We start from the raw sequence: 24,838 nt of genomic DNA, 5'->3' as shown, positions 1-24,838 counted from the left end.
TATCAATTTGCATCTTCTGCCAGGCGCTGGACTAGTTATTGCAATAACTGGTTCCTGACCAGTTATTGCATTAAGTCTTTTTCCTAGATGTGATCCTTTCATTTCCTGTTTCCTTGATTGTTTCCTGACTTGCTCCTGCTTTTTTGAACTTTAAGATCCTGAACTCTGAACAATGGTTTGGTCCCCTGGATACTGTTCACTTCCCACATTCATCGTTGAGCTTGATTTTCTGACTTTAGGATGCCTACTAGACTTTGGAAACATTTTCTTGATGGTCATAGGACAGAACAGAATAGTTGTTCAAAAAGTTAAATTTTCAGAGCTTCAGAGCCTAAAGGGGCCAAGAAGTCACTAATGATAACCCTTTTAATTTCAAATGGAAGTGATGGTGCCTGAAGGGTAGGAGCCATTCAGATGCCACCCAGATTCTGGCTTCCTTCTGCTCCTCCCCATCCTCCTCCTGGGCATTTTGGGGAAGGCTTGAGTTTCTTCACATTCTCTCTTAATTGGTTCCATTCTTATATTCTGAAATGAGGGGCTTTGTTAGCATCATTCTCACACTCTTCAAAGTACTGTTATTTCAAGGACATTTTCTAAATATCCAGGTGAGGTACAAGAGGCAATTTCTTAATGCAGAATGATGTAAGTCAGAAATGGAACACACAGTGAACATTCGGACATCTATGCTGCTTACTATCTTCAGTCCTTCAGTCCTAGTACACTTTTTATTTATCTTCCTTTTCAATAAGAAGCAACCTGAAGACATACTGCTGAGATGTCTTCTATTTCTATCACCAAGATTCCCTTAGAATCACCCCATCTAGGGCTTCTTCCAAACTACCTTAATTCACATTTACTCTTAGAGAGAAATTTGATCTCATTTTGTTTCACCCTAAAAGTTTGAATGGAGAAGAGTATGAATTTGGATTTTGTTCCGTAGTTGCCTATTAAACAAACCATTTTGATAAGTCAAGCCATCTAATATGGAGCAGAAGTAAAGCATTGCTTCAGTAAGTGAGGGAACTTGTGAGGTTAGGCAATATTTATTTGTCTGTTTCTCTCTCTCTCTCTTTTTCTTTCTCAAACCCAAACAACAGGCAGAGAATTTTGATTCAAACTGCAAATTTCCTTTATTTTTAACTCAGTGTTTTGAACATTTTTAAGAAATGTAGACATTGGTTTGGGGATGTAGAAGGAGAATATCTCAGTTCTCCATCCTACAAGTGTAGATTGTGTTAAGTGCCATGTACTTAAACATCCTATATTTTCTTCTCCCTAAGTATTCTTCTAGCTTTTTCTGACAAAAAGTCAATTTAGGCAGAGGGCTGGGGAATTAGCTTAACCCATTTTACTTGCAGCTACAGCACAATGTCCTCTCCTGGGAAGCTATATTGTAGAGGGAACATTAGGCTGGGAGTCTCTATTCTTGGATTCCAAATCTGGCTCTGCAAATGGCTTAGCTGCATGACTTTGGTTAAATCTTCTACCTGTTTGGAATTCAGTTTCCTGGAGGAATACTTTGGCTGTGAGAAACAGAAAAATGGAACCAGACAAGCTTTATCAGAGGGAAGGTTATTCTCTCCTACAGCAAGGTATCCAGCCACTAGTGTCTTCCACTCTTGTTGGTATAGTTCAATAAGCTAGGGCTGGGCCCTGCAATTTTCCTGGTTTCTCCTAATTGTCTCAATCCTGAGAGCTGTATCTCTTGGTATTAGGTAAGGAAAAAGTTACGGACGCATCCCTCTGGCTCCATCCTTTCCATCAGCAAAAAGAAAAGCCATCTCAAAAGCTCCCACAAGACTTTCACTCTTTGGCAGGATCACTTGGACAATCCAGCTGTAAGGGATGAGGAGAAGTTACATACTCAGCTGTAAGAAAGGCAGAAAATAGGGATTGGGGGATTGTACTGTGTTAACTAATCTTCAGTGTCTACCACACCTTCTTTATATATAACAGACAAAAGTTGTATTTGAAATGATCTGTGAGACCTTTCCTGGCTCCAACTGTGTGCGAATATCTGAACAGGAAGAAAGAATTCAGTATGAAGTCTTACTCTTATGTGTTTAGGGACTCCTGGGTTTTGAGCATACCTTCCCCAGAAATGCCTCCACAAAGATGCTGTATGCTGGTTGGGGGTGGAGTTAAAGAAAACATGACATATTTTTCATATGGTAGCACAGTGTCATTTCTGGAAGGAAAAAAGTAAGCCAGTATTCACAACATACTGCTGTTTTCAAAGCTTCAGGAAAGGAAAAGGAAAAAAAATCATCTATTCAAATGGAAATACATTTAAGAAAGGTAATACTCATATTGCTATTAGATAAATAAATTTGCATTGATGATTTTAGATTTTAGAAATTTTGAAAACCAAGAGAAAAAGCATTTTTATTTTGAAGTTTTTTCAGATTTCACCCATATATAATTCTGCATTTCTATAGTCTTATATGTATATCATCTTATCCCCAAATCATCCACTTAATATGATCAGATTATTATTATTTTACAAAAAGTGGAGTAGAAGAAATAGAAGGGACAGAAATGACTGAAAAAAAAGTGTCATAGCATAGGGGAAAAAGATGGATGGGAAAATCCTGAGATCCTGATGAAAAACATGGTCCCTTCATCAATACAACTAAGTTGGATTGCTATGTTCTGTGCTCTCTAATGTAGAGATATTTCAGGTCCTAAATGGAATCAACCATTTTTCCATACCTCCCTAGTTTCCCTTATTGCAAAATGGATTTTAAGAACAAAGTCTGGACTTGCTCTTCATAATACTTTGTTCACATTTTTCTGAACTTTGAACAGAACTAGAGAACGATATGCATATCGTTCTGGAAGGATCCCACCTTGATACATTGTGAGTTTATGCTGATGTTTTCAATTCAACTTCACTAGTGTAATATTTTCCTTAATTTCTGTTTAATTTGGGGGAAATAATACTCCATGGTTCTCTTGTGTTTCTGAAAATCTTAAAAGTGGAGGTGTTAACTGACTTCATTCTGTACTACCTATGAAGGCAATGTGTAGAGCAAACAGCCTGGAAAGGGAAGGATAAAGTCTTTCAATGGTATAAAGAGAATATGTGTTCCCACAAACATCTTTCCCCAGAGCAAAGGGCAATATATCAGTTAGAGCCAATAGGATTTATATAAAAAGATTTCTTTGAAAGAATTGGTTGATGTGATTGTGAGGGCTGGTGAATCTGAAATCCACAGGGCAGACCAGCATCAGGCTAGAAACTCAGACAGGAATAGATATTGCAATCTTGATACAGATTTACAACTCCAGTGTTTACACTTACGGCCTTCAGCTGATTGGGTAAGCTCCTACATATTATCAAGTATGTATATGATAAGATCAACTGATTACATACTGTAACTATAATACTTAGTGTTTGATTAAATCCCCTGATACTTTATAGCCCAGTCAAGATGACTCAGAAAAGTAAACATCACAAGCAGGTGGGCTTATTGACTATTATAAAAGATTTGGTTTCCCTAAACTCCAGGTTACTCAGCTGTGATGCTAAGTCACGGCATGACCTACGATTCTCTGCATCACCCTTGAGGGTCTTGGGGAGCAAAGACTGACCCAAACTCAAAGGCCATGTTGCTTATGTGCATAAAAATGTCATGAGTAATACATTCCTTTGTATCCAACCCTAACCTTCATATTTTCTGTCAGCCTCCATGAACCTTCAGTAGTCTCCCTTGTCAGCGTTCAAGTAGGATAAAATCAGACTTTTCACAGTTCTTGACAGCTATGTCTGTGACGTTTTCCTTCCACCCAGAGGTTTTGGGTCCTGAAAAATATTGTGGACAATGAAATTGTAATGTTCTATGATAACTCGTTTGGTTGATCCCACCTTGCATTCCCTGTATTCTCATATGAACAATATTGATGACACCACTGATTATTATTATTGACAATACCTTTTTTTTCTTTGCAAATCTTTACTCATTGATTTTACAAGTAGCTATACATGTAATATCCATCACCAGTCTTTATCTCTAGAAATTTTGGTTGTCCAGGAAGATCTTCCGGAGACATAGGACAAGGTTACACGAATTCTTGTATGTTGTTAACATCTGTGCTTTTTTATACTTGAAGAGCAGTTTTATTTGTTATAAAACCTTGTCTCATTTTTTCTTTCCTTGTATATGGAAATATGTTGCTCAATATTTTTCTGACATCAAGAATCTGACAGACTATCTGATGGTAATCCAAACTTCTTTCCCTTGAAGGTCACAAGACCTTTTTGCATAAATGACTGAAATTTTTTTTTTCTTGAAAGTCCAGGAGTTTTTATTATGATATATCTTAGAAATAGTTTGTAGTTTTAGGTATGTAGGTATGTGGTGTGCTCTTTCAATGTTTTAAGTCTTATTTGATCTATAAAATTATGTTTGAACTATGGTTTTCAGTAATAATTGACATTTATATTTATTTTCTTAAGAAAATACTCCTATCTACAGGTTTGATCTTCTTTACTTATCCTTAATGATTGTTCATTTCTTTCAAATTATTATTTTCTCATTACATCTTATTCACTTTTTATCTCTGCCATTTATATAATAATAGTTGAAATAAAACAATTTCCTATTTTGAAATAAATGAAGGAGGCAATTATGGAAAGATGATGGTTGTGTTGTGCACAGTTGTTGACCTTCTTAAATCCCCACCTAAAAAGAGCAGATTGACACTAAAACTAAAAGCCTGTGCACAATATTTTCAACAACGCTGGGGGAAAGTGTGCCCACATTAACTTAATGTGAGGACAAAGCACTGATAGCACAGCCCTGCCCATCCCTGGCACCTGTGTGGGAGAAAGCAGAGGGAACCTACAGGTGTGATGAACCTGAGCTTAGGAGAGCTCCCAAACAGGAAGCAGGCTTCACTCCAAAGTGTGGACCACTGAAGACTCAAATAGAAGTGAGTTTAAGAAAAGCCCACAGAAAGAATGCAGGGAGCCCAGGCAGCCCTGCCCCCACCCTGAGGAGAAACTGCTGCTGGGAGAGGAATCTGCACTGATCAGCACTGGACAGCACCCAGGGCAGACCTAGGATGCCCCATAAAACAGTGATGGGAGTGGCTGGCAGAATCAGCCAATCTCCGAATCATAGTTTCAACAGAAGATCTATGAAGAAACTCCCTCTATCTGAATACACTTCTGAAATTTCACTGAAACTAGAATTCACTAAGCATCAGAAAGTTTTGAGATCAAACTCCATGCAGAGTTACCACGAAAACAAACATGAAAAGCTACAGAATATCCCTGCAAACAATGAAAAAATGTCATCAAAGCATCTCAAAGAAGAGGGAGGAAAATCAAAACTATAAATGGAAAAGGATTCCCTGTCAAAACTAAAATACACATGGAAATTATAAAACGAATAACCTGAGTCAGAGGTACAGTATTCAAAATGAGGTGCAAACCCACAAATTAAAAATAAAAGAAAAAATTACTGAAGGGAAGAATAAAATAGAAAGAACACAAAAGAGAATGATCGCAACAAATAATGCCTTAAGAGATATATACAGAGAAAGGAGGGAAATTTCATAAATCAGTAAAAAAGCCTATCATAAGGTACTAGTACAACATTGAGAAAAGCTTTGAATTCTGTGGCATTTCCTTGGTTTTTTGAAGCAAAATATACATAACAAAAAGTGCACATTTCATCTGTATTTGACTCAACTAATTCTCACTTATCATACAAACCCATGTAATCAATATTTACAACAGGAATAGAGTGTTGTCAGCCTTCCATCAGCCTTGCTATTGCCCCTTTCCCTTCCTCATTCCCCATATCAGTAACCAATAAAGCATAAATTAGCTTTACTTACTTTATTTATATGAAAGAAATTTTTAAAAAGTGTACTTTTGCATCTTTCTTTGCCCAACATAATATTTATCATTACTATGACTGCTGTGTATAGTTAAGGAATGCACATTCTCGTGTCTATATGTTGTTTCCTTTATAAATATACCACAGGCTTTCTTTTTATCCATTCTACTAATTATAAGCATTTGCCGCGTCTCAGTTTGGTGCTATTGTGAAAAATACCAGTCTGAACAATCTAGTGTGTCTTTTAACCAACTAACATACACATCTTTGTTAGGTATGCACCCAAACTAGGCATGGAATCTCTGAGTCAAAGTTTATGCCCATAGTCAGATTCAATAGATACTTTAAATGCCTTTTCAGAAAGATTATCCTGCCACGTGTATTTGCATTAAGTGCTCTGTGAAAAAATATATCTGATCGGAGCCAGGAAAAACTATGACCCAAACTGTCTTTTAGAAAAATTGTTCTGGCAATTCTTTCTAAGAGTAGATTGGAAGAGGAAGGAAACAGAGGTGAAGACCAGTTTGACTACTAGGAGAAAATCAGAGATTGAAATATATTAAATGGGATAAAGGAAAGGCATGGATATGAGTCATTGTGTGCTGATGCAATCTGCTAAACCCATGTGAGAGGAATAAAAAGAATGACAGTGTGCACAGAAGTTTGAGGAGGGTGAGGGTGGTTTCAGATGCATTCTGGCATGCAAAAGGCCCCGGGGCTAATTCTAACCCATTCCCTTATTTCCCATTCCTGCAAGTCCTGAATGGATCCCCCAAACTTCCTGGAATCATCTAAATTGACAAATAAAGAACCATATTTTTCCCCCATTTAACTAGTAATGCAGTGATTTCAGTAATTCTGGGTCACAATAATATAAAACACCCATTGAGAAGAATCTACAATTACTGCTTTCTGCTTCACACTACTGTATCATTTTTTATTTTATGTCATACACAGAATTTCTTTAAAGGAGCTAATCGAGATTGACAGCACCCGGGCTGCAGCTTTTCCCTCTCAGGCAAACAAGCAGACACCCCCTTCTTTATGCCTAAGCAGAGCTACAACCACCCAGATCCCTGTGCTAAAAAGCCAAGAGCTATCAATTATAATGGCCTTGCTACTTTGCTTTTCCACAGCCCACCCTCCTTTATGAACAGAAAGCAAAATGTTCCCTCTTGGCCTGCAAAGGGCATCTGACTCCAGCAAACTCCCCACATCACACAGAAGTCTCATTTGGGGACTGAGACTTCTTGTTTTCTACAGTTTTCTTCAATCTTCTGGTACTGAGGAAATTTGCATCTGAACAGACTATTTGCCTCTTATGGGCCCATCTGTTCCTGCTGTTGATGTTTCACCTGGAGCCTTAATTATAACTGACTCCAGACAGAAATGCCTGTGACGTCATTGTCAGGAGATTGGGGCTTCAGGTGGGAAATAAGGTGCTAAAGCAGATGGACATCTTCTGAGCAAAGATTCTGTTTTGCAAATATTCAGTGCATAAGAATAAGAGTAAAAGGAAATATTGAGAACAGAGCAAGGAAAATAATTCCTAACTACACTGCTCCTTTTTATTTTTTCTCTTTCTAACTTACCACATGGTGCCAGTAATATAGTATAAGAGATCCGTAGGTGTTAGAGCCACACTTTTAGTAAGCCTGGTTTCCCTAGGGACCAGCATAATGGAGTAGACACCCACTTGGCTTATAGGTTAACAGAGGACTCTGGGGATTCCTTGACTTCAGCATTCTAGGAGTAAAGGCCATTCATTGAAGGAAGCTGCAACAGAATTTATATAACTCGATTTCTCTCCACACGGTGAACACACTCAGAATTCTTTCACCTCATGATAAATCACAGGACCATTGATACAAGAAGCCAGTGGGCAAAATCTTCTCTAGTGAGTCTATGTGAAGTTGAACCTCAGCCAATCAACTCTCAAGGAAATAGCCAGTGATATGTTTCTCCTAACAGTGTGTGTGCTAAGATCTACAAAGTTCTTCATCAGAGATGAAACACAAACCAAAAAAATACAGAAAAGTGGAATGAGTTTAAGGTTAGATGCAAGACTATAAGCAATATAGGAGGGAGATTAAGAATTCTAAAGTAGTCTCCAAACAGTAAAATATCTAATTTCTAGTTAAATCCTTCCTCAGCCTTTTTGTGTTTTGTTTTTGGTTTGTTTGGGCTTTTTGTTTTTGGCACTAGGGATTGAACCCAGGGACGCTTAACCACTGAGCAACATACCCAGCCCTTTTTAAATATTTTACTTTGAGACAGGGTCTCACTAAGTTGCTTAGGGCTTCGCTAAATTGCTGAGGCTGGCTTTGAACTTTTTATCCTCCTGCCTCAGGTTTTTGAGCTGCTAGGATTACAGGAGTGTGCCACTGTGCTTGGCTTCATTTTGTTTTTGGTTTTGTTTTTACAATAAGATGATAGTTCTATGACTTTGCCATTAACTGTATATATGTATGTGTGTGTGTGTGTGTGTGTGTGTGTGTGTCTGTGTAGTTTCAAATAGCATTCAAGTCCTCAAGGATGCTGAGTCTTTATTTGACTATTACAGGTAGAATAACCACTATGTCCTGGATCTCAACAGGAGAAAGTGAATCAGCACTATTCAATGTGTGGCAGTTGCCCTAGACCCTTTTAAAGGAGGGAACTCAGGTCCTCCCTATTTTTGGACCAGCTGGGCCTAGATTTGCATCTTATTAAGGATCTTCAAGGTCAGATCGTCTATCTGACCTTGAAGGCAAGGTTGTCTATCACATAAAGAGTAAATAGTCATATTAGAGCATCCTTCTGTTCCTCTTGGCATAATGTCTCTTTTTGACACATGCTCTCATTTCAAACATAGCTGGAATCTAAATTCCAGTTGTTTGTAATATCAAATTGCAAACGAAATCTTTATATTTTATGACTAATGGCTCAACTACTATGTCTGGTAATTTCATCATCAAAGATTAAAAACCTTTCTTCATATAGTTGCAACTTCTCTGTAGTACCGAGACTTGACTTAGATTCTTTCATATAAAGACTGCAAGAAGGGAAAGGATTATTTCTGGAATCACTTACCAAAACTAGCCTGGAAATTACATTGATACACATGGTTGGTTCAAAAGCCAGACAGACTTCAATAAACAGAGGAAAGGAGCATAGAAGTACACGGGGAAAACCATCTTTGGAAGAGAGAGAACTTGTTTTTCATGGTATCCTTATACTCTTATAAGGCTATTCTACTTATTGGCTATTCTAACTCAGTTGGTAGATAGCTGGAAGATCTTATATGTGGCCCAGGCTCATATCCACACAAAATAGGAGGAAGACAGAAAATGAAATCGAGGTAACTTGACTGATTTTAATACTGAAGTTTTTAAAAACAGGCCAGAGGCTAACAACTTTGCAAAGTCCATGTAAACAGATAGGTGAACACATGAGATTCATTTTCCATTGTCAATTTTGAACTGGGAGTTATTACCAGTAGGTTCCATTATGTAACCACTCCAATGATGGCTTATGGTTTGAATTTGATCGTCCTCCTCTCTTGCTCTTACGCTGTCTCCAAAATGTTAGAATAGATTAGTTTACATTTCAGGTTTAGAGTCAGAGAAGGGTAGTTTAGTTGACTGGCCTGGGACATTTTGTTTGCCAGAACTGTTTCTCAGAAAATCATTGCATTGGTTTCACTACTTCCATTTGGAAGACTTGATATAGAGTTCTTTCATATAAATTAATGCAAGGGTTGGGGAAACGTAGTCCATTGGCCAAACCAGCTGTTTGTTAATCAACTTTTATTAGGACATAGGATACCATGCCCATTGTATTTTGGGTCTACTTTCTTGCTACAATGTCAGAGCTAAGCAAGTGACAGAGACTCTATGTCCTTCAAACTGTAAGTATACTGTTTGTTCCTTACAAAAAAGTTGGCCAGTCTACTAGAAACATCTCCAATTTCTGTGGCTGGAGATTTGGTGAATTTTCTAATTTTCTGACTTCCCCCACAGGGAAGTCAAAGGTCTTTAGTCAACTTTGAATTTTTCTGTGATGTGGTAGATTTGAAGTGTGAGAAGACCTGAATTCAAAGTCAGCTCTATCACTTATTATTTTTATGATTATGACATGTTTAGAATTTCTACAAAGTAAGTTTAAAAGTGCTTGTTTCACAGATTTTTTTGAGAACTAAATTCTGGGCACTGAATAGGAATTATCTTATTATTCCCTCTTGTGTGATCCATCATTATCCTGCCAGGACCTTCTCCCAGCTCCACCTGATTTTAGGTTCTGTTTGGCCATTGTGTTCTGATTGTGTTATGCAATAACTTTGTGAGGAAGCTGGAACACATTCATTTGAAAGGGGATTTGCTCACCTTTGATATGGAGAGATTTGGGGATTTAAGCAGACTGTTGTCTCTTAGAAAGGACTGGGCCCTATCATCATCACGTGCTATATGCTGTCTTAATTTGTTTTACAAAAGAACAAACAGAGTTTGTTCCTCTCTACCAGAAAAAGAAAAAAAATATAGAAAGATGAACAAAAAAGGTTTATGTTCCAATACAGGGATTTCTGGATCTAGCTTTTCTATTGATTGAAAAGTCTCAGCACTCTTTTGACAAACATCTCCTAACCAAATATTCTGGCCCTTTTTTTTTTAAACAGGCATTTAAGTAGAAATCAAAATGAAAAGCAAGTATTTTGTTGGACAACTACATAGTGATCCCCACTTAATGCAGTTGACTCAGCAATTGTGTGTCTCATAAATAACTGAGGGCATTCTAGATACAGGCACAAAACTTTCTTGCTTTTATCCTTTCTGAAGGCCTTTCAACATGTGCTACAAGGACTTCAGGTTTCTTTCTGTAGTGTGTAACGTAGAACATCACTGATTCACTGTGTGATCTAATAAGCAAGTCATCTTGACTTGCTTATTCCCCCATGCTGTGTCTCCATTTACTCTAGAATTGTTGATTGGCTATTCAATCTTCTTTCAGATGTTTGTCTACTATCTTAGGAGAAATAAATTTTTTTGCTGGGCACATGGCATGTGCCTGTAATCCCAGTGGCTCGGGAGGCTGAGACAGGAGGATTGCAAGTTCAAACCCAGCCTCAGCAATGATGAGGCACTAAGCAAGTCAGTGAGACCCTGTCTCTAAATAAAAACACAAGGGGTTCAGGATGTGGCTCAGCTGTTGAGTGGTCCCAAGTTCAATTCCTGGTACCCCCTTCCAAAAAACATTTTTTTCAACATATGTAGCTAGTCTATAATTAATCAATGGGTCTTATTCATTTTCTCCTGAAATCTTATTTTGTATTGAAGTTGATTATTGGGAAATCAAAATGTATTGTTCCATAAAAATATTATAAAGCATGGATAAGGTTATTAATTTAGATCACCAATTTTATTTCTCTATAGGATGTAGATGAATATTAAAATCTACTTATAACACCATGTTCTCATTTATAATGTTCTTTCTCTCTAAGACCTTTTCTTTGGGCCCTATTTGTGTTTTGGAGCTGGGGCCTGCTGGGTTGAGCAGGGACAGCCATCATAGCCTTTGGATGCCAGTCTTGTGACTTCACCAGAAAGAATTCCAGCAAAACACAGTGTAGTAAGCAAAACTTTAATAGAGAGAACTGCACAGACTACCTCTAAGAAAAGATAGTGTGGTGCTCATGGGGCTGGAGGGTTTTTTTTTTTTTCTTAAAGAAACAGTCCTTTGTTCTTGCCTTGATTTCCCTGTTTCTCCTAAATTGTTTCATTACCTTTGGATAGCACCCAGCAAATTCCTCTGTGACAGCCTGGATACTATGGTTGACAATGTAGTTGTGACATAGTTGATTGCAAGAGATAATGTTGGCACTTATCTGAAAACCATAGTGCCCCTTGATGATGACATAGCTGATGATATATAATCAATCACCAAATATATGACAAAATATTCATCACTGCTAGCATTTAGAGAAATGCAAATCGAAACCACTCTAAGATTTCATCCCACTCCAGTCAGAATGGCAGCTATTTTGCATACAAACAACAATAAGTGTTGGTGAGGATGTGAGGGAAAAGGTACATTCATACACTGCTGGTGGGACTGCAAATTGGTGCAGCCAATAGGGAAAGCAGTATGGAGATTCATTGAAAATTGGGAATGGAACCACCATTTGACCAGCTATCCCTCTCCTCATCTTAAAAACAGCATACTACAGAGACACAGTCACATCAATGTTTATAGCAGCACAATTCATAATAGCTAAACTGTGGAACCAACCTAGATGCCCTTTAATAGATGGATAAAAAAAAGTGTGGCATATATACACAATGGAATATTACTCAGCAATAAAAGAGAATAAAATCATTGCATTTGCAGGTAAATGGAGTTGGAGAAGATAATGGTAAGTGAAGTTAGGCAATCCCCCCCCCCCCAAAAAAAAAAACAAATGCCAAATGCTTTCTCTGATATAAGGAGGCTGATTCATAGTAGGGTAGGGAGAGGGATCATGGGAGGAATAGATGAACTCTAGATATGGCAGAGGGTTGGGAAGAGAAGGGAGGGGCATGGGGTTATAAATGATGATGGAATGTGATAGACATTATTATACAAAGTACACGAATGAAGACATGAATTGGTGTGAATATGAGATGAAAAATTGAGATATGAAAAATTGTGTTCTATATGGGTAATAAGAATTTTAATACATTTCACAGTCATATATAAATAAAAACAATTAATTAAAGAAAAAGAAACTAAGTCCTTTGGTCTTGCCTTGATTTCCATTTCTCTCCTAAATTATTTCATTAACTTTGGAGAGCACCCAGCAAATTCCTCTCTGACAGCCTGGATACTATGGTTGACAAGGTAGTTGTGACATAGTTGATTGCAAGAGATAATGTTGGCACTTATCTGAAAGCCATAGTGCCTGCCCCTTGAGGGGTTATTATTAGCTGTAGCTGAGGGTCTTAATGTACCAGACCCCACTTTTCTGATACTTATCTATTTTAATTAGGATCCCAGGATTTTAAGTAATAATTTCCCCTCAAGGAATTATAGTTCTCTGCAACCTGGGGAAGTTTAGGCATTCTATCTCATTTCCCAGTGCTGGCCTATTCAGATAAGTTTTCCCAAAGTTTCAGTTCTATGGCTCTGGATTCTTGGTGCTTACCCCTAATGTCTGTCCTTCATTTTCCTTTCCCTCTACCTACCTGCTCATAACTAACTAACCTACCTAATATTTGTACCCAACATAATTCTTCTTCCTTCTACCCTGTTAGCATGGGAGATGAGAGTAGCTGAGGTCCCAGTGGTAACTGTGATAGAAGTGCGGAGAGGAGGGAAGACAGTGTCCATGGCAACCACAGCTCAGTTGGGAGGACTCAGTCCCAAGCCTTAGATACCTTGTTTTCTAGGAAAGGAGATTCTAAGCATACCCAATGTGGGTAGGAAAGGCAAAGAAAACTCCACAGCAGTCTCTCTATTGAGATGAGGCCACAGGAAGGAGAAATTTAATTGAGCATCATGAGTCCTCTAATGACATTCAAGTTCAGTGTCTTATTAGTTATATTATCTTCTGTTCCTAACACTAGGCCAAACAAATAGTAAGCTTTTAATAAATATTGAATGGCCCTAGGAGATTATTCTTGGTACTATAAAAATGAGTCACTTGCATAGGGTCTAAAATAATCCTGCTCAAATTTAGATTTCACTTTCTAGATGGTTATAAACTTATAAACATTTCTAAGCCCTTACATACTATGGCATGCAAGGAGAAGGGGTGGAAACTGCAGATGGAATAGAACTCTGGTCAGACATTCACTGGTGATAGATTAGAAGGAAAAAGATTTATGTTCCAATAGAAGGCTTCTTGGCTCCAGCGTTTTTGCTGATTGAAAGCACCGTTTGGAAAAAAGTCTTCTAGCCAAATATTCTGGTCACCGTTTTTATAGTCATTCGAGTAGAAATCAAAATGGAGAACAAATATTTCTTTCTTTTTTTTTTCTTTTTGGTACTGGAGATTGAACCTGGGTGTGCTTTACTACTGAGCTACTTTCTGAACCCTTCTTATTTTTAATTTTGAAATAGGTTCTCACTAAGTTTCTTAGGGCCTGGTTAAGTTGCTGAGGCTGGTCTCGAAATTGTGATCCGCCAGCCTCACCACCATGCCCAGTGAGGGAGCATATGCTACCCCAACACTCTACTGGTACAAAGAGCTGCCAAAAAAGAGTAGAGCAGAAGGGATAAGAGAACTCTCATGTTAGACTCAAGCCAAACTGGATACTGGGTTTGAATTATAATTCTGTGTGATGTAGCTAAGTTAGTTTTCTCAAAACCTCCCTTTTGTAATATGAAAATACTTTTAGATAGATTTACTGCTGCATGAGAGTTCCAGTGAAGATTTAATAAGATAAAGGATACCCAGTGCCTTGTACATAGGAAGAACTTCATAAACACTCATTATAATATTTTCTCACTTTTGGAAAATGTACCTGAAGACAAAGTGAGAAGATTCCTACAGGCCCTGAGACCAGATCATGCAGCTGGCCTGGAAATCAATTTCAAACCTCAGCAGTCACATCTGAACTCCCTTGAATGCTGATCACAGCCACACAGCTCATCAGGGTGAGGGAGGGAGGATCAGTAGAGTGACAGTCACGTGTTCCCCTGTGGGTTTGTGTTGCCCACCGAGACTTCCACAGCCATTGTGTCTGTGCTCCAGGCTGGTCTATTATTAGCTTCAGCTGCTGTTTCTCCTCCAGCTGTGTGTCCATCAGGGTCCACTGCAGAATACCAATCTGTCCTCACATGGCACAAAAGCAACCCAGCAGTCTATTAAAAAATATTCCCGGAACCCGAAACATCCAGTAGTCTCAAAACTCAGCGGCCTCTGCTTGGAAGATATTGTTCTGGAAGTTTCCAAGGTCTCCTTTGTTATCTGCCCCTTATAGGTTGTACTTGCAGCTTGTTGCTCTGAACTAACTTAGCCCCATGGCCAAACCTTTGAGAACACATTCTGGCTTTTGATGGTATTATCTATTTCCTCAGCAGAGCAGTCAAAACTGGATATATTTTTTGATTTTGAAACATTAGGGTTTCATTCATTTTGGAAATATATGCATAGGCTATCTTTCATCTTTTGCCTTCAAGTCATGGTGCTGGAGTCAATATGTCATTATTTCACCTGTCACCTATGCCATGAATTATTTTATTTTTAATTAACTGCATGGCATATAATAGCATGCTATGAAACTGCCCCATGCTTACTTCTGGTTTCTCTCCCCATATCTGAATTTCCTTTCTATTAATCCATACCTCATATGTTTTTGTATCTCTCTTACCATCATGTCCCCTCAAACCCCACCCTTGGAAAATAATATATAAACACGTGTTGGTGACATGTGCAACAGATTTGATACTTCCTGGCCTCTTGCTTTCTGAGACTACCTTGGGTTTATATAGTAGGATCCTGGTGTATGGTGCGTGGAGAGTTCGCATTCCCAGGAATGCTCATTCCTGTGGTTCTTAAATCATCCATGTGCTCAGGAGTTCCTCTCTTCCTCCTATCTGTCCCGGATAGAAAAGTAGTTAATTATCAAACATTAATAGATTATATTGATGTTGCTGAGAGTCAGTTTAACCAAGAGGGACTTGGAGTAGAAGAAAAAAAAAAATAGAAATGGCAGAATTAGGGATGAAACTAATCCCTAACACAGAAGAAAACATACTCAAAGCAAACATGAATATTGTTATGTGCCAGGAACTGTTCTAAGCTCCTTATACACATAAACAGTTGATTCTTGCAGTAAGCATTTGAAGTACATATGGGAGTCAGAATGCTGTAGCATATGTGTAAAGAGTATAGACTTTGGAGTCCAATTGCTTGGGTTAATTCTAACTTCTCTACTAACTGTGAGGCCTTCAGGAAGTTACTTAATTCCTCTGTGTCTCATGTTCCTCATTTACAAAATGAAGCTAATTATACCTACTTTGTGTAGTTCTCCAAAGAATTAAATATGTTAGTACATATAAACTATGTGGAACAGATTCCAGTGCATAATAAGCACCCATTAAGAATTAGCTATTACTATTAAAATATTTATGCATCCATAAAGTATTCTCACCTGCACGTCCTGTCCATGGTTTTAGTATATTTCCACCAAGGACATCGCAGACGGACTATGTACTACCATATCCCTGTGTCTAAGCAGGGAACCCTAGAGGTCACTGCCTAGTGCCCTTCTAGGTACTTCAGGAGAGCGGGGCACTGCCACCCCATACCCCACTCTCCCGTTGGGCTTTCTAACACCAATAGCATTTTGCACTCTGTTCAGTGGCAAAGTTTAGCATATGTTTAAAGACCATTTCAACCTTTTGCATATTATTACCATAAACTCTTTAAGTCCCTTCTGTTACTTGAAGCAAATTGGGAGCTAATTAAATGTAATCTTTCTGGAAAAAAAAATCTTGTTTGGGCTTTTCAGAGTGGGACAGGCTCAATTTTATAATTCCTTACTGAGAATTCCCCATTCCCCATTTAGAACTCTTTCATTATTTATTAGTTCAAGAAAAATGCCCATGAAAGATCTCTTGGGCAGATAAACACACAGTGAAATCAGTGCATTTTCTTATTTGGGGATTTCCTCCACCCTAGTAATCACCAGGAAATGAACTTCTGAGGTAGTGAAGACTTGAGTCCATTTCTGAATTAATTGGCTCCTTCACTTATTAACAACCATTCAGCTCTTACGTGATATGTAATTGCTCACATGTTAAGATACCTAGTTCTTAATTTTAAGAAATTATAGACCATGCCATAGACATTCTCCCTTGTCACGTTTGGCAAGCTTGTCATCCTCTTTGACAATTGCATTTTCTCCTCCACTCCTGTGTCATAAAGCACCTTAGTTAGTTAGAGCCAACTGCTACCTCTCAATTTTTCTCACACAAGTGCTGGGGTTATAGAAGCTCTGTCTCACTGTCTTGAGAGCACTGATGGTTCCTCTGCCATAAGGCCTTTGAACACACCACTCTCTCTGTTAATACTCTTCCTCTGTCCTTGCTGCTCTCAATGTCACCCTATCCCCACCTAGCTAGTACCTATTCACCCTCACATCTGTCTTGACCCCTCCTAACCCACTCCTCCACCCTCAAATATCCACCCCCATCTAAATCTCAGATCTTTGATATAAGCAGTAACAGAATTGTCTTTAATTCATTGAGTGTACTTTTCACTGTTTGTAATTAATCTTTTATTAATGCAATTATTTGATTAACTCCATTTTCCCGTCTAAGCCAGAAACTCCATAAAGGAAGAAAACTTATCATTATATCCCCAGCATCCAATGCAGAATTTAGCACATGGGACAGCTGCAATAAATACTTCTAAGTTAATTAATTCTCAACAAGAATTAGTTTCTCAGTGATTATGGGCTCCTTTTTTAGTAGATTTGTAGACAGTGAAATCTTCTAGAGCTAAGATGGAGTGTATGGTTTAATGATGGGGTGTGAGTTGTTCCAAACTGAAGAGGTACAACCATGGATGGATATGTCTGGTGTGCCATAGGCATAGAAGAGACAGGAGTTAGACTACAAGGCCAGAATCAGAGTAGAAGATCCTGCCTGGCAGATCATCCTGATTCAGTACACACATGAATAGCAGTATCAGGACAAGCTGTCATAGACCAGGGTAATGAATGAGGAATAAGACTGTGGACTACCTAGGGCTTGGTCAGAGAAGAAATCCAAATGGCAGGCAATAGCTCTGGACTCTTAATGAACTCACTTACTGCAGAAGTACTATGTGCTAGGTGCTATACAAAGCACCAGAGATCTATGGGCACATAATACATCCTTTCCCTAGGGCCCTCAGTGTGTGAGTGTATAATGGACTAAATGTATGAACTCAAAATTGATATATTGATATCCTAATTCTCAATAGATGGTACTTGGAGGTAGGGTCTTTGGAAAGTGATTAGGCCATGACAGTAGATTCCTTAGAATGGGCATTATTGCCTTTATTAAAGGAAATTCTGCCATGTGAGGATGAATCAAGAAGTCACAGCCTGCAACATAGTACAGGGCCCTCATCAGATCCCAATCATGTTGGCATCCTTGTCTCAGACGTTTAGCTTCCAGAACTGTGAGAAATGAACATCTAGTTTATTAGCCACCTCATCTATAGGACTTTGTTATAGCAGACAACCCCAACAAAGCACAGGGGAATAGGGAGAAAAGTAATTATAATACATTGTGGCAAATTCTATGAGAGAAACACTGTAGGAAAACAAAGTTTCACAGTCTTCAGGCTTCCTTGAAGGTTTCTTTAAGGAGATGGAGAAGGCATCTTAACTGATCCTGGAAGAATGAGCAGAAGTGAGCATACAGGTGTGGACCTGGAGGGAGGATATTCGAAATAATGAGCAGGAGCAGAGAAGGTCAAAGGACTGTACAGTGCTCTGTGTATTTGGAAATGGAAACCTGTTATGGATGACCAGACTGCAAAGGACACAACGCAGGGGAGTGTGAGTAAGTACTGAGGTGCAGGAGAGGCCATGAGCTTGATTGGGTGGAAAATGAAAAGCCATTAGAAGATGATCAACGGGCATATCTGTGATCCGATTTGTGCTTAGAAAGTGGCTTTTCCATTAGAATGAGTAATGGATAGAAAAGGAGCTGGACTGACAGCAGAGAGATCAGTTAGGAGACATGGATTTATGAAAGTGGCCCCTGGTCATGACAGGACCTAGGGAAGGAGCATTTGAGTTGCAGGAGAAGAGATAGACTTTGGGTATATTGAAAATGTAGGGTCTGAATGTGAGGTGTTTCTCTTAATGCTAAAGAATGACAAAGTAAAATGATCAGATTATGAGAGCTGTAACCTAATTGGTCCATCCTAGTTTGAATGGACTGGCTGGGCCATCACTGTTGACGGACGGGCATGGCTGGAGGAGGTGCGTCCGTGGGCGCATGCCTTGGAAGGATGAATCTTACCTGCTGCCCCTTCACTTTCTCACTTTCAGCTTTCATTCTTGCCCTCTGCTTCCTGGTTCCACCATGAACTCTGCAGTTTTCCTCCACTGGTCCCTTCCCCTATGATATGCTGTGTCACCTTCAGCCCAGAGCTATGGAGTTGGCCATCTATAGACCTCTGAAACCATAAGCCCAAATAAAGTTTTTCTCCTCTAAGATGTTCTTGTTGGGTATTTTGGTCACAGCAATGAAAAAAGAGAACTAAAACAGTCAGTGACATGTGGCCGTGCCCAATGTGGGAGGTAAAGAAGGGGGAGGTTTCTAACTTGGGCAGTTTAGTAGATGATGGTGTCACTTACCAAGACAGCAAATATAAGAGGGGAAACAGATTTCATTGTTTGGAGGTGGGAAATGTGTTTGTAAGTATGTTGAAAGTTAATGAGACTGCTGGCTACTCCCAATATCCTTTTTCTTTAAAAGTCAATGTCCACACTTCGGTTAGGCATATCCCAGCTTGCTTGCTGTGACGCTGTGATTAAGTTCAAGCTAGTGGGATGCATGCACAGCATGTTGGCTGGAGCTCCAACAACCAACTTAGACCATGAGACCAAAGCTACTTCTAGAGTAAGTGGAGCACTGAATGAGATAAAGTGTCTTGAAACCCCAATGACTCTAGAAGCACTTTTCCGTTCTTGGCCCGCCCACATAGAAGGAAAATCACATTGATTTCATTTAAACCTCTGATATTTAATTCAGTCACTTATATACAACTCTAATCCTGACTAATACAGTGATTCTGACATGTCCATACATAGCCATATGAAGATGTCCTACAGACAATTAGACATAGAGACCTGGAGCACATAGCAAAGATCTGAGCTGATAGTGGATGTCTGTACCCATGATCATGCTGCCAATGGTGAGATGGGTTTTCTCAGGACAGTGTACAGTGTGAGAAGAGGACCCAGGAAGGGTCCTTGGAACACAAGTATTTAATCAAGGAAAATAGGAAGGCAAACTTATGAAGAAGATTGAAAGGAAGATTCCAAAGAGTTGGCTGGGAAACCAAGACAGAGAGTGAAGTGGAGGGCATAATCAACTTGCCCAAATCTATTGAAAGGCTTGTCAAGGAAACCAAGACCTTAGAAATGTTCTTTAGATCTATTAACCAGAAAACCATTGGTACTCCTGAACTTGACAGTACAACCAGAGGGAGGGTGATGGAAAATGATTGCACTGACACCTTCCAATGCCTATTTTTAAGAAAAGGAAGGACCCAGCCACTCAGGAGGCCCAGGCAGGAGATCACAAGTTCAAGGCCAACCTCAGCAACATAATGAGGGCCTAAGCATATTAGCAAGAACTTGGTTTAAAATAAAAAAATAAAAATGGGCTGGGGATGTGGCTCAGTGATTAAGCATCCTTAGATTCAATCCCTAGTACCAAAAAAAAAAAAAAAAAAAAAAGGAAAGAAATATAGTAACATTATGGCAAGACAGTGTTAATGAGGTTGTTGACTGTTGTTCTTCTACTCTTTCTTTTCTCTCCCTTCAATTTTTTTAATATAGAAAACACTTCAGCTTGTGCTGATAGAGAATGAATTTGGTTGCTCCTAATTAGCCTGTCTCTCTGCAAGTATCATCACTGTGACAGTTTGTTTTGAACAGAACTGTGAGGCTCTCATATTGTGCCAATACTTGTTTTAGTCTGGGTTTCTTGTAGCGGGGCCAGGGACTTGCCCACCCCACTCCATTCCACCCCAACTCAACACAACCCTTGACTGCAGCTGCTCTCTTTCATAGAGACTTATTTTTGTGGCCACTACTTGACTTCCACTTAGGAGAGCTAACTTTCTAACAAAGTATATTCAACACTATCATTATTTTTTTCTTCATTAAAGTTACTGTAGAGTGTTATGGGGGAAAATAGAGAATTTGGAGTTTTACTCTGTTGAATTTCCTTCCATGCTTTTCCTCCTGTCACCACTTGAGAGCTATAGGCGAGCCTCTAAATTCTTGGCATCCATGGGGTTATGGGGAGGGAAGTCTACCAGCTAATGACTCATTACCTGAAACTGTGGGTTTTTATTCTTTGTCCTTGAGATAACCCAGGTCCCTGACTCCTTGGGCTAACAGGGGTAGCTGTATTATGAATAAATGGAAACTTACTCATATTATAGTTATTTCCTAAGGTATGTGTATATTATCACTGATAGAACTTAAAGCCACTGTATTAATGGAAGCCACATAATACATTCTCTTTAGATCCCAGCTTTGAAATCAGAAATTAGAAAGATGTGGTTGTGATACTAGTGTTGAAAATCAGGATCCAGGACCCATTACCCACCTCCACCCTCAAGTCGAAGATCCAACACCTGAGAAGCAGTGAGGCAAGAGAAAAAAAAATAAAAATATATTTATTTTTTAGCTGTAGGTGTACACAATACCTTTATTTATTTTTTTTTTTAATGTGGTGCTGAGGATCGAACCCAGTGCCCCACACATGCTAGGCCAGCGCTCTGTCACTGAGCTACAGCCCCAGCCCCTACAAAAAAATTTTATTTAAAGGAGAGAGAGAGAGAAAGAAAGAGAGACCTCTGCAGAGAAGTCCAAAGCTGGTGTCCCAGGGAGTGGGGGTGTCCTGCCCCTTTTATCCTTTATTCTGATGTCCCCCTCCTCCCTTATCTTGCCTACATGGACAAAAGATGGGAAAGGAACCTTCCAGGGATGCCTCCCCATATCTGCTCAGAAAGGCAGGAAGGGAGCTTCCCAGGAGGTACTTCATTAACAACTCCTTGTTGGAAGAATTCCATGGAGGCAGGTAATTTTGGCAACAGGTGAGGAGGAGGGAAGTATTCTGAAGCATTTTATTTCCTTTCAAATCAGTCCCCAACTTCTGTTGCACTCCTTCATTATCTACACTGACTGTCTTTGCCTGGCCTCAGTTGCATCCCGACCCATTATGTATTTAATACCTGTGCAAATTTAGGAAAATCGCTTGACCTATCACAGTGCTCATTTCTTAATTTGTAAAATGGGAATTAAAACATCTTTCTTACATGGCACAGAGGGAATGCCTATAAAGTACTTTAATTGTGCTTTTTGAATGATAAAGACATAGCAAGTTGAGAATATTACTGTTCTAGAAGTCAAAGTACTGTCACGTGAAGGCCCCAAACTTTCTGACTTTAAACCTTTATATTCCCCAAAGGGGATATCTCCATTGATCTCTGGAACTTTTCTCTTTACCTTGAAATCAATCCCTTGGCATTCTTTGTTCAATACCTGCAGGTTAAACAGCTAATGTATTTAACTCATCTCTGCCAATGGTTTAATTTGCTTCTGCTCCCAAGTAACTTTTGCATATAACAGAGATCCTCTCATTGCCTTTATAAGAATAAGTGACTAATGGAAGAATTTCAGGTATCTGGCAAGACCAGGGGCACTGATACCCTGAGCATCTCCCAGGGACTTTTACACCATTCCACATAGAAAGCCACTTAACCTGACCACTGGTAAGGCCCCTGTGGCATCCTTGTTCTATAAAAGAATAAATTAGTGCAAATTAAGACCAGCTATGGTTGTGTTCAAGTTTTACTCCCTGCCTTTAGGGTTCAAACACACAGTAGGCACTCAGTAGATGCTTATAGGATGCCTAGATTAGAGTGGAGGAAGAAAAAACAGAGAGCCTCATCCCCAGAAGTCAAGAAAATGGTCAAGGAAAGATAATAATTGAGTAGCTGATTCAAGTAATTTCCTTTTGTTTTCTTGGTCCTGCTCCTTTTTAGTTGATGTTTTCTTTCTTGTAGTATATGACAAGGAGCACAGTTAACTACCACCTAACCTCCCCGGTCCAGAGTAAAGACAAGGCAACTTATCAATTAGCACTGCCAATTAATAGAGTGCCTGCCAGTCTGCTGATGACTAGTTATAAAGTTAAAATACACTGGTATGAAAAGAATTTTAGGTATGTAAATTGGAAAAGGCCTTTAGCTATCATCCAATTCAGGGATGATATTTTTATATTAAAAAACTTTCAGAGAATCTGAAAATTTGACTTACCCAAGAAAATGCACATACATACAAATTCCACACACAATTTTCAAAGGTTATGAATTCTCTGAATCTCATTTACAAATCATCTAGACTGCCAGAGATCTCAGGTTACATTCATTTAGTAAAGTCTAAACCCTGTGTTTTGTGGAAAAAAGGAACCAAAACCCAGAGAAGTTAAAATCCCAGATTCAAGGTCACAAAGTACCTGGAAGTTCTGGTCTAGAGTTCATGGCTCAAGATTTCAGTTGGTAGCCTGCCACAGTGGCGTATACACCTGTAATCACAGTGGCTCTGGAAGTGGAGGCAGGAGGATTGAAAGTTCAAAGCCAGCCTCAGCAATTTAGCAAGGCACTAAGTAACTCAGTGAGACCCAGTCTCTAATAAAAAACAAAATAGGGCTAGGGATATGGCTCAGTGGTTGAGTGCCCCGGAATTCAATCCCCAGTACCCATCTCCCTCCAAAAAAGACTTCAATTTTTATCTGAATTTTTTGATAAATTTTAATGATGCCAACATTTTATTAATCTGAAGGCAATCTCTATTTTATATCCAGATGTATAAGGGAAGATATCACATCCTCCTAATCATTCAGATGGAGATTACACAAAAATAAACATAAATCATCCATGTTGTTTTCAAGTTGTACTCCCAGTCTTTGAAGATACCTGGATATGTTCATCTTAAAGCATGAATTGAAATTCAATTTAGTAATCCCAGTTTCTTGGGAGGCTGAAGTAGGAGGATAGCAAGTTCAAGGCCAGCTTGGGCAACTTAGCAAGACCCTGCCTCAAAATAAAAATTTGAAAAGTGCTGGGGCTGTGGTTCAGTGGTCGAGTGCCCCTGGATTCAATCCCCAGTCCCCTTCCCGCCAAAAAAAATTAGCCATCATTTTGCTCTCAAGTGAGTTCCTGTTCACTTCCCAATCACCATTAGCAGAGGTTATTCTCTTTACTAAAACCATCAGCGAGGAGGACTGAAGACATCTCCTTAGATGTTCTGTTTCAGGATCCTATGCCATCAGACTCAGGACTTGATCACCACCTTCTGGGAGCACGTTTAAATTCAGAGTTCATTCAGACCTAATGTGCTCTATCTGCACTTCATACCTCCTTAGTTCTTCTGAAGCCCATCTTGGATACCTACAATTTAGAACTAGACTTTTTTTTTTTTTTAATGTTTTTCAAGTTATATTGACTGGGAAAGGATACATATCATTACATAAGCTTCTCAAATTTCAGTTACTACTCATTCAGGTCTTAACTTTTATTCCTTATATCTGCAACATCAGAAAATCCAGCATGTTGGAAAAATGTTTTGCCAATAAAGCATGATTTCATTACCTTTTTCAATTCTGTATGACTATTTTTGATGTGTTTAACTAGTTCACTTATACTATTGAATGGATACGTTGTTGTTGTTCCCTATGATAATTGTAGATTCATTTCATTTCTTGCTTTGTACAGAATTTTGACCTGAAGTTTCATGCCCAGGAAGTCTACTATACACAGAGCCCTGTATTACACAAAGAACAAATCCCTTGTTTCTGTAGCTGTGAACATGCGGCACCGAAGTACAGATGGACTCCTAAATAATACATATGTAAATATGCAAAAAAATGTGATAGAGCTAATAGCTATTGAGATAACCAAGAGTTGTCACAGGAAAAATATCCTGCGTATCACTACAGTAAGACAAATTTTTATTTTTATTTATTTTTTTTTTTTATTTTTTTTTTATTTTTTTTTTTTTTTAATTTTTTTATTGTGGGTTGTTCAAAACATTACAAATTTCTTGACATATCATATTCCACACTTTAATTCAAGTGGGTTATGAACTCCCACCTTCACCCCATACACAGATTGCAGAATCACATCAGTTACACATCCATTGATTTACAAATTGCCATCCTAGTGTCTGTTGTGCTCCGCTGCCTTTCCCATCCTCCACCCTCCCCCCTCCCCACCTCTCCCCTCCCCT

At 38.9% G+C, this 24,838-nt stretch overlaps 1 long non-coding RNA gene across 2 annotated transcripts in view; it reads left to right on the top strand.

Annotated features, from left to right (window-relative positions):
- The window catches only part of LOC125617718, a 375,399-nt gene that overhangs the window by 337,568 nt on the left and 12,993 nt on the right, over positions 1 to 24,838 (top strand). The window lies entirely within an intron of this gene.

Source organism: Marmota marmota, unplaced genomic scaffold (assembly GCF_001458135.2).
Source record: "Marmota marmota marmota unplaced genomic scaffold, marMar, whole genome shotgun sequence".
In the NCBI taxonomy this organism is placed as follows: Eukaryota; Metazoa; Chordata; class Mammalia; order Rodentia; family Sciuridae; genus Marmota; species Marmota marmota.
This window is presented reverse-complemented; position numbering and strand designations above follow the sequence as displayed.